This window comes from Protopterus annectens, chromosome 16.part0 (assembly GCF_019279795.1).
Source record: "Protopterus annectens isolate FY-2018-M chromosome 16.part0, PAN1.0, whole genome shotgun sequence".
Taxonomy (NCBI): Eukaryota; Metazoa; Chordata; order Ceratodontiformes; family Protopteridae; genus Protopterus; species Protopterus annectens.
The window spans coordinates 165,556,311-165,572,637 of NC_056750.1; the positions used below are offsets into that span (position 1 = coordinate 165,556,311).

At 44.7% G+C, this 16,327-nt stretch overlaps 1 protein-coding gene across 1 annotated transcript in view; it reads left to right on the plus strand.

Moving 5' to 3' along the window:
* The window catches only part of CCHR16.PART0H14orf93 (chromosome chr16.part0 C14orf93 homolog), a 670,150-nt gene that overhangs the window by 438,020 nt on the left and 215,803 nt on the right, over positions 1–16,327 (plus strand). The window lies entirely within an intron of this gene.

Genomic DNA, 16,327 nt, shown 5'->3' on the forward strand with positions numbered 1-16,327 from the left:
CTTTGGCTACTTCTTTAGCCTTCCAAGACAGACTGCCTATTGACACCATTTGTGCAGCGGCTACTTGGGCTACTCCTCACACTTTCATTTCTCATTATAAGTTGGATTTAGCTTCTAGGCATAGAGCTAACTTTGGTTCCACTGTTCTCAGGAGTCTGTTCCGTTAGGCCACCCGGGACAAGGTGCTAGGGATGCTAGGGACGCGGTCCCATCCAGCAAGAATGAAGGCGAGATAGACAACTTAACATATAGAAGTTATGTTCTTACCATAACGTTCCATGTTAGTTGTCTTCTTCTCGCCTTCTTCTTGCGTCCCACCCTCCTTCCCCCTGGCCTGGACAGACCTAGAGGAGTTGTGATTGTGACCTCTTTCTTCCTCCTCTTTCTTAGGCATATGCTGTTGTGCATATTTCCTGGATCAGGATGTAGGTCACCCTTATTTCTTCCTGTTGTTAGAGGTGGACTCTGTTTAGAGTTATTCTGTTACTATTTTAAGCTGGGGTTAGCTTACAAACGAGATCTGAGGTAACTCTCGCCTAGCATTGTGGGATATAAGGGGAGCCTCGAGCCGGTGGAACCAACTCTCGAGCTTTTAGAGTGGTGGTTTCGGAGCCGAGGTCGGCTCCGAACCCATCCAGCAAGAAGAAGGCGAGAAGAAGACAACTAACATGGAACGTTATGGTAAGAACATAACTTTTATTTTCGTCCCTTATGCACATGAGGGCCATTCAGCAAGTACTACAGCAAGAGCAGGGACAAGGATTTTACTCAAGACTTTTCTTGGTTCCCAGAAAGGACAAAGCCTAGAGACCAATACTGGACCTGTCTTCTCTAAACACATTTCTGGACATTCCAAAATTCAAAATGTAAACTCTGCAGCAGCTTCTGCCCATGCTGGGCAAGAAGGCCTGGCTTGTAACTTTGGACCTAAAAGAGGCATACCTGCATATACCAATCAGACAATCTTGCAGAAGATACCTCAGATTCATAGCTGGCTCAATGCACTACCAATTCTCTGCACTGCCCTTTGGCTTATCTACTGCGCCCAGGGTCTTCACAAAATGCCTGGCACCAGTAATTGCAGTTTGCAGACAAAGAGGAATTCAAATTTATCCTAACTTGGACGACTGATTATACAAGCAGAGAACAAGGACACTCTACTAAAGCATCTGGCGTTCATAAAAAGATTATTAATTTGCCTAGGGTACGCAGTAAATGAAAAGAAATCAAAACTAGTACCCTCTCAAGAGATAATATTCCTGGGTGCAAGCTTAAATACAACTGCCCCAGGTGGCTTATCTCACGCCAGACAAACAAAGGCAACTAACTTCTTACTTCAAAATGTTAGCAACCAAGACCCAGTTATCTGCAAGAAAATTTCTGCAGGCTTTGGGCTTCATGGCATTCTGCATTCTGCTAATTCCATATGCCAGACTGCATATGAGGAAACTTCAGTGGTACCTAAAAAGTGTCTGGACTCAACATTGTCAAATTCTGGAAGCATTAATTACCCTCATTCCTTGCCTGCAACAGGAGTTTCGATGGTGGGCACATGCCTGTCACCTCAACAAGGACAGCCATTCACTCTACCCGCAGCCAGGCAGTCAGTAACAACAGATGCATCAGATTATGCCTGGGGAGCACACATGGCAGGAAAATGTATTCAGGGCACATGGTGCACAAACCAAATGCATCTACATATCAATCAAAAAGAGATGCTAGCTGTTCAGAATGCCCTGACAGCTTTCAAGGATCTACCCCATCCAGGACAACTACTGATAAGGACGGACAATACTACAGTCATATGGTACATAAACAAGCAGAGAGGCACACATTCCTACCCCCTCTGCAGACAAGCCATGATGTTGTGGGACACAGCATTGACTTATCAAGTACACCTGCAAGCACAATTCGTGCCAGGAAAGAACAATACTCTGGCAGACGAACTAAGCAGAAACCTTACGGATCCCCACGAGTGGAAACTGGATCCACAAGTCTTCAGCATGACAACAAAGGAATGGGGATGCCCAGACATAGATCTATTTGCCTCCCCTCACAACTGCCAACTACAGAAATTCTGCACAAGGAGTTATCACAAGGAAGCATGGAAAGTGGATGCTCTGTCATTCAGCTGGAAAAGTCTAACAGTATATGCCTTTCCTCCTCTGCCTCTCCTCCCCAAGGTACTCGTAAAGGTCAGACAAGAGAAGCCAAGAATGATTCTGATTGCCCCAGACTGGCCACGCCAGCACTGGTACCCAATCCTAAAAATCTTGTCTCAAGGTCCATCCTGGACATTGCCTCTAATTCCTCATTTACTGACCCAGCAAAACAATCAGATTCTGCACAGCCAACTCAGGACCCTAAATCTGGCAGCATGGCGGATAATGTAACCATTCAAAGCACACCTCTCTCTAAAGCAGTGATGGATGTTATTTTGGAGGCCAGGAGGCCCAGTACCAGAAAATCTTATGCAGAAAAATGGAAGAGATTCTGTGCTTGGAACCAGGCACAAGGAATTGACACATCTGTACCAAATATTCCTCGGATTTTACAATACCTAACTGAGATGCTGGACAAAGGCCTATCCTTTTCATCAATTAAAATTCATGCCTCTGCCATTTCAGCTCATTACAATACAGAACCTCCTATTTTTTCCCATCCATTGCTAAGTCAGTACTTCAGAGGGGCCGAAAACATAAGACCTCCAAGGAGAGCCCCAATACCTGCATGGGACCTCAATTATGTCTTGGAAAAACTCACACTGCCGCCATTTGAGCCAGCCAATACAGCTGATATAAAGTTTTTATCTTGGAAAACAGCTCTGCTTCTAGCAATAACCTCTGCAAGACGAGTTTCAGAGTTACAGGCACTCATGGCTGTGGAACCTTTCATCATTTTCCATCCAGACAGGGTTTCTCTAAGGACGAACCCAACATTTATGCCTAAGGTAGTGTCCAGTGTGGCCCTTAACCAAACCATTCATTTGCCTACCTTTTATCCAAACCCACAGAATAAGGGTGAGAGACTTCTGCATTCCTTGGACATACACAGACATCTAAGCTTCTACTTGGACAGAACTAAAGCTTTCAGAAAAACTGAGCACCTTTTAGTGGCATATGCTTCAGGATCTCAAGGAAAGCCTATCTCAAAACAAACTGTTTCAAAATGGATAGGCCACTGCATTCGTTTCTGCTACTCACAGCATGGCAAATCAGTGCCTAAGGGCATTAGGCCTCATTCTACCAGGGCAGCAGCCACCTCAGCAGCCTTTCTCAGAGGAGTACCAACCAAAGACATTTTAGAGGCTGCAACTTGGAGTTCAGTGCACACTTTTACAAAGCACTACCATTTACCTCTCTACTCTAAATCCAGAGCAGGCTTTGCCACTGCAGTTCTGCAAGGCCTTTTAGCCTCTCCTAATTCTATTTAGGCCCAGCCACCCAACCTTAGCTTTGGGATTCAACCCAAGAGTAATGACTGCAACAGTGAAACACAATGAACATAGTACAGTTGTGTACCTACCATAAATGTAGATGTTCGAGTGTATTCACTGTTGCAGTCCAGGTTACCCACCCACCATCCCCCTTTTATTTGCTGGGACTTACCTATACTTCTCTATCTTATACAACCTATGTGGTGTATTTGCTTGTAGACGAAGGAAATGTTTATTTTATTGCATGCATAATTATTGTCATAATTTTTTATAGCTTACCATTTTGGGGGCACCTGACATCTGGGACAAGAAAAACTGAAGAAAATGGCGTCTGCTGCATCTTTTATACCCATGGCGCACTGACATCAGGGAAGAGGCGACAGCAACTGACGCCGGACCTGGACTTTGGAATTCTGGCCGACTGCGGGTAGCATGCCAGCAGGATAACCCAAGAGTAATGACTGCAACAGTGAATACACTCGAACATCTACATTTATGGTAGGTACACAACTGTACTTTTCCCCAGTGTGTATAAGTGCCTTTTTAGGACTCACCCCTGTAATAGACCATAAGCCTGGTGAGAGTAATTAAATAAATAAAGGAATGATGCTGATAATTAACATGATGTAGACAGTTAAAAGTAGCATGTAGTAAATGGCAAGAAATAAAAAAAGTCAACAGTGTATTTAAGGCGAGGTTGAAAGATGGGTCATATTTGTAAGTAAAATCAAAGTTTCCCCATGCACTTTACATGTATCATTTGCTGTACAACATCAGTATCATCATCTGCTTGAACTGAGAAGGTCCTACAAAGTTAGTTGTTATCCTTTTCAAGGTTGACCATCCTGCTGTTTAATGTTTTAAAACAGAGTGACAAGAGTTAGGTCTTCTGTAAACTGCAGCAAACTAAAGTTTGCAGGAAATCTTTGCAATAACTGAAATTGTTAACTATGATGGAGTGAATGCAAGCCTGTCATTTGTAATGGTTGCACTGGAAACTCTGACATTTGGCACATTTCTACTGTCCATGTATTGTCCAAGAATACTGCTGAGTCATGAAGTTATGAAAAGGGGAGATGATTGAGTGGCATTGGTTTTATCTTGGTTTCATGACTGAACAGGTTTTCAAGGGAAGCTAGTACCAAGTCATACACTTCCGTGTTAAATTAAGAAAGTATACACATTGCAGGGACAGGGATTTAAGTCCAAGAATTGCTTTTCAGTTGCCCTGAGACATTGCTGATCCAAAGCAGTGGACATGGGGTGCAGCCCCCCACATAGTGGATTAAAGGTGGAGCAACCCCATGTATAAAGAACCTTAGAAGATGTTTAGTTTCTTTTTAGATGGCTGTACATTGATAATATCAAAAATCTTGCACCAGTATATTCATTCTCACCATTCACAGTAATGGATCTGAGTAACTGCATTTTCAATTTATTAGTTACAAAAATCAGTGTATATTCTTTGTCCACTGCAACGTTTGTGGAACAAGTTTCCCTATTTTCTTTTATACAATCTGTTTGGTAGAGGACCATAGTAAAAATATAACTGCACAATTGTCCTTTTGTAAACTATATAATTTTAGCTGCATTATAACAGCAAACATGGGCCTGCTCATGTGCTAAAGCCTAATAATGTCTATGATTCAACACTAATATTATACCTATGCTTCCACAATGTGCTACTTTAGTAGAATTAATACTATTTAGCACACTTTATACATATTTCTTCATACCTTTTCTCCTGTCACACTCCATCTTCTTATGCCTTACCTAAACTTTAACTATCCTGTCCTCCATCTTCAGTCTTTCCACTTCTTTCTCCTTTTTCACTACACCCCTCTCATCTCCTTTAACCCCACCATCTTTTGCTGATCTGTACCACTCTTAGCCAATACTATTTCAATCTCGCTGTTTATATATCTATTATCAAAATTAGAATTTTATTTCATCTTGTCTTTAATTACTTTTTGTGCAGATATAATGTCTTTAAAAGTGCTTCACTACATTTTGCCTATACTTATTGTATTTATGATGTTTGTTTTTCTGTTGTCTTTTGTAAATTACTATTTACATAGTGTATCTTACATATTTTAAATGTAATTACTGTATTAGGACTTTAATTCCGGGGGCTGCAATAAAAAGGGACTATTGTTGCTCAGTTAGACTATCCTGGTTAACAAATGGAACAACATAAATAAAATAACTATACAAAATGAAAGACTTTCTTTCCGCCTGAAGGCAGAAACATGTCTGCAGTTGTACCAGTATACTGACCATGCAAATAACAGACATAATGAAGTAATGCACTTCCTTGTTGTCTGTATAATGGTTGCCTGTTTGGGATGAACTACAGGCAGGTATGGGTGTGTGACAGCATGACAAATAATGGTAAGGCAGCAGACTGTATACTAAATACTTTGTTTGGTCCGCTCTCCTGTTTCAAATTGTTTAATTCTAAAAAAAGTCATTTAACAGGATCAAAACTGACAAGTGTATCAGATGAGCGATACATGTGACCTTGGCCATTCTTATCAAGGTTAAACAATGAATAAAGGTATAAAGGTGAACAGAATTTTAAGTCCATATGTATACAGAGTAAGGGGCAAGACAGTGGAGTCAGACTTCATGTACTTAAAGGATAAATTCTCCTGCAAGCAGTTATTGTTCAGCTTCTTAAAAAAATGACCACTAGAAGCTGTGACAGACATCTGATATGGTGCATTTTGTAGGTTTGATTTTTGTCACAGCCTGCAAAGGGGTAAGGCACAAATATTACTAGTTAAGGTTATCTTGTTGTCACAGAAGATGTACTTAGAACTAAGGTGTCTTTGCTTTCTTGGCCTGCATGCTAGTGATTATAAGAAAATGTAAGATACAAGAAGCCCAGGGTGTGTTCCACATGCTCAAACAGTAGGTGACCATGACTGCATCTTGAGCACAGCAACTATTATCCCAGCCTTCCGGGAGTACATGGACTATTGCTACACACACACACACACACACACACACACACACACACACACACACACACACACACACACACACACACACACACACACACACACACACACACACACATACACACACACACTCAAAACTGATATATGACATTGGGTTTCATGAATTTCACAATCCCCCCATATTCACTGCCAGTCGTTGAAAATAATAAAAAGCTTCTTCTAGTGAAGCACTATGCTGTGAAAACATAAGAATGCATTAATTTTTATTAAGACAGATTTTTAGAGCTACATTCTGCCCTGACTGCTCTTGTGCAATGCTGTTTAGGTAGTGAGTACATCTGAGTTTATACACACTTTAGAGTTAGTTACTTTATTTATCTTTTGTTTGGTGAAACAGGGTGGTCATTCCATTAAGTGAGGACCATAAACAAAGGAAAATGTTGCTGCAACACAGAGAAATTTCAGAAATTGGTGTTTGTTAATCATTCTCTTCCCTCTGGTAGTTGGGCATATGGAAAATGTAGGGCTGTCCACAGTATGAAGATCTATACAGTCTGGTCTCTGTAAATTATGCATCAGCATTTTGCTGGTATAGATCACTAGAGGGGTCTAGTACAAGTGCTTGCATGCCAATAGTTCACAACAAATTTTCTTGCAACAAATCGCTTGTGTTGGCAAGTGCCCAAATTCCCACTACCTCAAATTCCCATGCACTACTGTTGGGCTAACTAGCCCCTAACCCTAAAAAAAATCCCTATCACTCCCTAAACCTAAAATCCCCCTGCTCTCCCTAACTCTGAGCAAACTCCCTTTCACTCCATAACTCTAACTCTGAGCCAAATTCTGTTCGCTCCCTAATCCTTACTTTGAGACAACTCCTGATCGCTCCTTAAACTTAAAATCCCCCCCTCCACTCCCTAATCCTAACTCTGTGCCAACTCCACTTGCTCCCTAAACCTAAAATCCCCCTCTCTGTCCTACACCTAACACACACCTCTCCGTTTCCAATGCCCACTTAACAGTTCCACGACGAGACCTTGATGGCGTCTAGCCTCTGCGTCATCTGTGGCCAAGAACTCACGTTTGAGCTCGAGCAGCTGCTCGGCCAGGTGGGAGGACAGGGAAACAGCCACTTAAGTCCATGGCTGCAAGTTCTTGGACTTCAAGTAGCTGGGGCTCAGTCAGCTGTAAGGTTCTCTCTCTTGAGTTTAGACTGGAACTGAGATCACTGTTGGACAGAATAGTTGTTAGTAGCCTGATTAAGTGAGCAGGGCATTCCATTAACATCTGAAGTGTGCTTCTGTAAATTTTATGTGCAAACCATTAGGTACTGCTGTAGAGAAAATGTCTGTCAGTGTTAAGGATTATTTATTTATTTATTTTTTGTTAACTAGGTAAACTCACTAGACACAAGTTCCCCTTTTCAGGGACAACCCAGGAGCACTGCCTGGTTAAGTGACTTGCTGTGAGTTACACAATAGACAAATGGAGACAGAGGGAATCAAACTTTGGATTACAGGAAGCAGTTCATTAAAACCTTATTGCCTTAATCCTCTGTAATGACTTAGATTAAATTGTGAATTTGTGTTTGTCTGGCTTGAATTTATATTATAAATGAATAAAACTCAGAATTTCATTGTAGAGTAGAGATAAATGCAGAAATAATGATGGGCAATAGTGCTATTAGTGTCACTTTAAAAGTTGATATAATACGATAAATTGTAATAATATGCATACCCATTATGAGGTGGAAGGATCTAGAACACACACTTGAAGGGTATGAGTATGTAAACCATTTTCACAATGAATGCAGCGTGAGAAATGACATTTGCACAAACCTTTCAAAATATGTTTTATCTGGGGGCAAAGCCTTATCACCCCTTATCAAGGGGGCTTTGCCCCCTGCACTCCAACATTTAATATAATCAAGTCTGGGGTTAAAGTGCCAGCTCTGGTGACATATAAGGATAATAAAGCCATGGCCATGATCGAGACAGTCAGTGACTGATTAGTGGCTCATGTGACCAATGGAACTGTCAGGGAGGATAGATGCACCTGTCTTGAGGGGAGGGCAAGGTGGAGCCAGCTGTATACCACAGAAGTCCCTTGGTGTAGGGGCAGTGACACAGATAAGCAGCCTTGTAGTAGGTGTAAAGCTCACCATGCCAACAATGGTTGGTAGCCTTCATGTTGAGTATTCAGGAGCATTAACGTGTGTGTGAACGGTACTGAGGGCCTCCATGATGATGTGACTAGCACAACTCTCTGTCCAGGGGTTGCATTAGGGTATTAAAAATGCCTTCAATGTCAGAATGACAGGAAGATTACAAAATACCCTTTTGGGTGCATGAGTGGTGGCCTCCTCCAGACATCTCTTCACCGTGATTCAGGGCGGGAAGGCTAGTCCTAATATATAGGGAATGAATAGACAGTGTCAAGTTGAAGAGCTTGATGGCTGGCTAGCAAGGGAACAAAAATGACATGGAAAAAATTCTGATTTTGCAGCACCTTGGAGAATGTAGGATTTTCCCATGTAACACAGCTTTGGTTGTCATGCTCCTTTGGTTTTAACACAGTTGTTTGCACGCAGTTATTCTCTCAAAGCTGTCAGGCTAGTGTCCTACATCTGGACATGACATCCGTGGGCTTGAAATAAATGTAATCGATTAGTAGCTCAAGCGTTGATGAACTGACAGTTAATTTGAAAATGGGTGGTATCATTCCATCTGTTATGTCAGTGAGACTGGGTCTACTAACAAGTCAGAACTGAACTAGTTTGCTCAAGAACCACTAAAATTCACTGAGTTATCTCACCCAGTGCAAATGAAGGGGAAGCAACACAAATGAAAAAGTAGTACAAAGGTTGTAAGTGACAAGATCTATTTCATGGTTGTCTTTCACTACACAGCTAGAGCATACACACCAGAGATAGAAGGGAGGGGAAAGAGACTACAAAGCAAACCATTGCTTGCACAAGTCACTTCCACACACAACATCTACTACATAAAATCTGCCATTACTGCTAATCTGAGTTTCCCCACAATAAAGTAAAGTTAGAATGGGTAATGTGGAAAAGAAGGGGGCAGATTTTAAAATGCAATGAGGTGGTATAAATGTTTTTGCAGTTTATTCATTTGTTAACCATGTAAAAAATGATGTATTTCAGCCCCTTTTCAACTATAACCCAGATCACAAACAAGAGGGAATGCGATAAATATGGACGGTTTTAGACCATAATCAATGACCATGTCTTGGAGAGAAAAACAGACTACCTGGAGAAAACACATGCAAATGGAGAATACGCACACTCTGCAACAGTGACCAAAAGTCAGAATTGAAACCTTTACATGGATCTGTGAGACAGAGACCTTAACTACTGAGGTAGTGTGCTGTTCATTGCAAAAAGGCAATTTAAAACGTGTCCTGATATCATCTTCCCTTATTCTAAGGTATGGTTTCTGTTGTACGTTTAATCAAGCAGGGGACTGAGCAGCAGGAAGTCTGTTGAAGTAGGATTTTCCCAGGTAACACAACTTTGGTTCTCATACTGCTTTGTTTTAGCACAGCTGATTGTCACCCAGTTATTCCTTTGGGTGGCACAAAGGCATTTCTGGCTACAAGGTATTCCTGGTGGAGACCAAGCCCTCAAGAAAGTGGTTAACTTTAATGTCAGAGGTGGTACAGATCTGGAGAAGATACACAGCACCATTAAGAATGGTCTTAAACTAATGGATACTTACCAGGCTTTCCATATCTATAATGATCTGTTGGCTGAATCTGGGCCTGTATCTCCTGGCTGCTGTTTCCCTTCTTTTTCTTTCTTCTTGTTCTCCTTGGCCTACCAGTAGATTTAACAGAAAATCTAACAACTTACATGCAGGCATATTCATGCCTGCTGTCATTATTCAGCCTGTCTCCTTCTCTTACATCTCACTCATTCTTGCTTTACTCCTGCATAACCAACCTGGGACAGCCCTGACAGCAGATGTTTTGGGAGTATCTACTCTCCGCACAGAAACCTTTCCACCAGTATGTGACACATCTTAATCTTTGTCTTCTTCCTTGAGTAATATAAGTACCTGTATACTCCGCTCTGCCCTTTCTTACGTGCCATTCACACTTACTTATTGTCATACTCTGTGTGCCCTCCCCCATGTTACTTACACCTCACACTCTAATAATAGTCTGTGCGCCCTCCCCCTTGTTACTTACACCTCACACTCTAGTAATGGTCTGTGAACCCTCCCCCATGTTACTTACTTCACACTCTAGTAATGGTCTGTGTGCCCTCCCCTTGTTACTTACACCTCACACTCTAGTAATGGTCTGTGTGCCCTCCCCCTTGTTGCTTACACTTTACACTCACCTAAATCATGATCTGTGTGCCCTCCCCCTTGTTACATACACTTTACACTCACCTAAACCATGATCTGTGTGCCCTCCCCCTTGTTGCATACAGTTTACACTCACCTATTGTTAGTCTGTGTGCTCTTCCCCAAGTTACTTACACCTCACACTCATCTATAGTCATGGTCTGTGTGCCTTCCCCCTTGTTACATACAATTTACAGTTACCTATTGATGTTATGTGATCCTATCTCGCCTACATTCTGACTGATGGGTTCGGAGCCGATCCCTCGGCTCCGACTCGGCACGCTTATGCCAAAGAGCGAAGTCTCTTATTGGCTGAGCTTACTATATCCCAGGATGCACCACTACCAGTCCCCCAGATCTCGTTTGCCGCTAACAAGTGAAGACGTGGTCTCGAGCTGGCTGAGCTAAGTAGTGATTATTTTCACTAACTTTCTGTCAGGAATTTCTTTATTCTTCAACAAAAGCTGTTTTAACAGCTATCTTGTGTTTAGAGTGATTTTGGAGAAATTTACTTGGTAAATTCTTGTGTTGTGAGTGTTGACTTGGAGTACCTCTTGTGTGGAAAGGCCTTCCGGTCTTTTGGTTGTTAGGTGACTTCTTTCTGTTTAGGATCTCGGATCCTTTATACTGCTGATAGTTTCTCTTTCTTTAAAGAAGGACAAAGCAGAGTAAATTTTTTCTAATTACAGTGTTTGTACTGTGTTTTGGCTAGTTCACTGAATAATTCACCGGAATGTCTCAGGTTCCTAGGCCTTCGGGCTTTAAAAAGTGCACCAAGTGCAACTTTAAAATGTCTATCACAGATGACCACTCCTCTGTGTTTATTGTTTGGGTGCAAAACATTTGCAGGAGTCCTGCAGCGTGTGTCACGCTTTTTCCTCGAGGGTCCTCCAAGAGAGGAAAAATAAGCTCATATTAAAAGGCCTTATAAAACCCTCCTTTGAAGAAGCTTTAGCATCCTCTCCTTCTCCTGCTAAAGAAAGGGCGCCGGCTCCACCAGTCCATCGGATCCGACCGCCAAAAGACATAGGCAGGTTTCTCCTTCGGCTCCAAGGACTTCGGAGCCGAGGGCGAACGGTGCCTCGATGCCACCAGTCTCGACTCCTCTGGCTTCGGAGCCGATGGCTGGGGCATCGAGGCGGGTCATCTTCGCCGCTCCACTGGTCTCGGAGCCGATGAAGGTTGTCCGCCAGACACTTCCTCCTCGGCGCAAGTCCTCCTCGCACCGATGGAAACTAGTTTGGGTATTCCTTCGCACCGATAGTCATCGAGTCGCCTCGAGCCGGGTCCCCTAGCCCCTTGGGGCCGTTGGAGAGGCCATCTCGAACCCGCTCAGTATCCTCTAGGTCATCGAGGATGTCAGATTCGACATAGACAGGGTGCTCCAAAGACTGTTCCAGTCCCCAGTCTTTCAAAATTTGTTTCGCTCCGACCCAGTTGGCTTCGGAGCCGACGCCCATGCCCATGTCATTGCCATTCCTCCTCCGACCGTCTGGCCGAGCAGGTGCTGTTGGAGCCGGTGGAGGTTTTAGGGTCGGCTCCGACCCTTACTCCAACCCGCCTTCGGGTCCGAGTTTGGTACACGGACTTCTTCGGCTGGACCCGGGGTGATGTTTCGGGACCTATGCTGTCGGTTCCGAGCCTCCTCTCGGTGCTTCGCTGCGGGACTTCCGCCTGCTATCATGGCTCGGGACCGGACACTCCCAGGATTCTGGGGTCCGGCTTTCAGAGCTATGAGGAGTGCCTTGGCCAAGTCCTCTTCGCCATCTCTCCGGCTTTACCGCACCTTCCCTGGGTGGAGACTGGGTCTTTGGCAGTTCCCTGTCCTAGGCAGCGGAGCCCCTGGGCCTGAGGTTACCCCCACTGGGGTTCCCTCCTCCTGAGGGTTCTTCGAGTTGTCTTCAGAGGAGCCGCAAGGAAGAGATCGTGCAAGAGGAAGCACGTGGACTCCCCGAGTCTATTACATCGGACACTGATCTTGATGATGCGGAGGGGTCCCCAAGTCGCCCTCGGATGATGTCTCATTTGCAGACATTTTAGAGATCCTCAAACAACGAGGCGGCTGGATATCCAAACCCCTCTGCTGATGAGTCAGTGCTTCTCAAGGCCTTTGGGGCTCAGCCCTCCGCCTCCTGGGTGTCTCCGCCCGACAAGCTCCTGGATTTAGTTTGTCGGAGGGCGTGGGAACATCCAGATACCGTGGAACCAGCCCTTCTCGCCCTAACAAATTTTTGTCTGCCCCACCCGAGAAGGAGTTCCTGACTAAAGGCGTGGCTGTAGATGCCATGGTGGTGGCATCTGCTACACAACAGGACGTGGCAGAGGCTTCAACGTCCGTCCATCCTCCTAATAAGGAGTCTAGGAGCATGGACTGCACGGAAGCGCACCCTGACTTCAGCGGCCTTTACTTTAAGGTCCCTGAATTATTTGGCACATTTTACCAGGCTTCAGAGGGATCTGGTCAAGGAGCTGTCAGATTCCCTCTCGGGTAACCTACCTGAGCAGCTAGCTCAGTCGGTTAGCTCTCAGTTGGCTATCCTTGCTTCAATTTCTAACTCGTCCATGAGGCTCATTTCATATGCGGCAAGGGGCGGTAGAGCGGCAGGCACAGGCGTGGCTCACGGAGACAAGCCTGGCTCCTGTGTCATTTTGCGGAGGCCTTCAAGTCTTCCTTTGCCGACGCTCCCTTTGATGGGTCCTCTTTGTTTGGACCTAAGGTTAAAGACACTCTTACCCGCTGTGAGCAAGAAGGAAAAACTTTATCTGCCGAGGTGCACGTTATTCCACTCCCTTCGCCTTATCCCAAGGCTAAAGGAGGAGGGAAGATGTGGTTCCAAATCACGTAAGTTTTTCCTCAACAGCAGGAAGATTCCCTTCCAGAGGCAGAGGACGGGAAATTTTTCTGGGAGATGTCCCAGAGGCGGCAGAGGGCCCCGCAATTCTGGAGACTGCGAGTCCTTTCGTGGCTCTTCAGCCTCCCACACTTCATGAGGGATTGCCCGGCTGTGCTGCTCCGGAGCCAGTCGGGTGCCGCTTTGCCAAGCACCTAAAAGCCTGGGAGTCAATCACTCAGGACAGATGGGTGCTTCGGATTATTGCCGGAGGTTACACCATTCCCTTCACACACTCACCCCCACCGTCCAAAAATCCCGGACCCACCACCCAGTCAAAGGGAAATTGCAGCCGCAGAAGCGTTAAAGCTGCTAGAAAAAGGAGTCATCCAACCGTCCCCACAGACCAGATCGGATCCGAAATTACTCAAGGTTCTTTTAGTGCCAAAAGACAGGGGACCTGAGACCAATATTGGATCTCAGCAGACTAAACCAATCCGTCACGAAATCCAAATTCAATGGTCACGTTACAATCCATTCTCCCATTATTGGAGAAGGATGTTTGGATGTGCTCCATAGATCTCAAGGACGCCTATTATCACATACCGATACATCGGGCGTCCAGGAAGTATCTGCGCTTCAGCCTGGGAGACAGTCATTTCCAATTTTGTGCTCTGCCCTTTGGTCTCACCACAGCCCCCAGGGTGTTCACCAAGTGTTTGGCAGTAGTAACTGCTCACCTGAGGAGTCTTGGATTCCAAGTGTTTCCCTATCTGGACGACTGGCTCCTGACTGCCACCACCAGTCATCTACTAATGGACAACCTCAAAGCCACCTTTTCCCTGGGTGCTACCCTGGGAATTACATTCAATTGGTCAAAGTCTGTCTTGCTGCCCTCTCAGCGCATAAGGTTCATAGGAGCAGAGATAGACTCAAAATTGATGCGCTTTTCTTCCTACCGAAGGATCCAAACTTTACAAGGCCAAGTTCAAGCCCTGCTTTCAAGATCCAAGGCCCCAGCCAGGATGGTCCTGCAACTTTTAGGTTCGATGTCTGCCACGGTTCTCCTAGTTCCTCTGGCAAGATTGCACATGAGGATTCTTCAGTGGCTATTATCGACTCAATGGTCCTTTCAGGATCTTCCCTCAATCACCCCATTATGATTACAGAAACGTGCAAACGGGACCTTCGCTGGTGGCTTCAGCCATCCAATCTGAATCAGGGAAGTCCTTTTGTTATTCCCCCTCCAGTGGTCACCCTGACGACGGATGCCTCCCAGACAGGGTGGGGGGGGGCATTGTCTGGGCAGGTTAGTTCAGGGTTCCTGGCTTCCAGGCGAAACCTTTCTCCACATCAATGTATTGGAGATGAGGGCTGTACTTCTGTCCCTACAGGCCCTCCACAAGTTTCTCCCTCAGGGCATTATCGCTATCCACACAGACAACATGTCGGTGGTCTGGTATCTAAACAAACAAGGAGGGACCAGATCTTACCCCCTTTGCAGAGAGGCCATGAGGGTGTGGGAATGGGCTGTAGCTACCAGCCGTTTCTTGGTAGCGACCCACATTCTGGGAAATCCAATATATTGGCAGACAGATTAAGCAGTACAATTCTCTCTCCTCACGAGTGGTCTCTGAACGAAACAGTAGCAGCTCAGGTTTTCAGAAGATGGGGACGTGCTGCGACCTGTTTGCAACACCACAAAACACAAAGTGCAAAAGGTTCTTCTCCTTGACTCCACATCAGGGGAAGCAGCTATGGATGCTCTAGCACAACCTTGGCCAACAGGGCTACTTTATGCCTTTCCTCCGATTCCACTTCCCCAAAGTCATTCAGAAAGCTTCTCAATTGGGGCCCACAATGATACTAATTGCTCCGCACTGACCTCGCCAGGTATGGTTTCCTACCTGAAGAAATATGTGGACGATCCTTGGTTTTAGATCTAACTCCGGATCTGCTAATTCATCAGTCGGGACGACAACACCAGTCCCTTCACACTTTCAAGTTGACAGCTTGGCTCCTCCACTTCCGACTTTAGTCAGAACTCTCACCTTAGACCCGGAAGTTATTCACATTTTATCTTCGCCCACAAACCCACCACTAAGAAATTGCACCTCAGTAAGTGGAAGAGGTTTGCTATCTGGGCTCAACTCAGGGCTTAGACCCTATCACTGCCCGATCCCAGAGGTTTTGAAATTTTAACATCCCTGTTTGATCAAGGGTCTTCTGGCTCTACTATTAAAGTCCAACTAGCAGCTATCTCTAAATTTCCACGAATCCATGGATCCTCCGTTGATGAGCAGCAGATTATGCAAAACTTTCATTAAAGGTGCGCTGTTAAGACCCCCAGTTTTTCATCCTGCGCCTCCGTGGGATCTTGATTTGGTGCCGTGCATTAACATCTTCCCCTTCGAACCGGCTGCTACATGTGAGTTAAGATATCTGTCTTGGAAAACTGCCTTCTTAGTTGCAATTACCTCTGCAAGAAGAGTTTCAGAGCTTCAAGCCCTATCTATCAAACCACCGTACTTGATTTTTCACAAGGATAGAGTATCACTTAGGCCTAATCCATCTTTTGTCCCAAAGGTCTGTTCTAATCTCTGTCTCCAACAATCTCTAGAGCTACCAGTTTTCTTTCCAAAATTCTCCAATGAAGCAGAATACACTCTCCATAAATTGGATGTTCACAGGCAATTGCTTCTATCTAGACAGGACTCAGCAAAT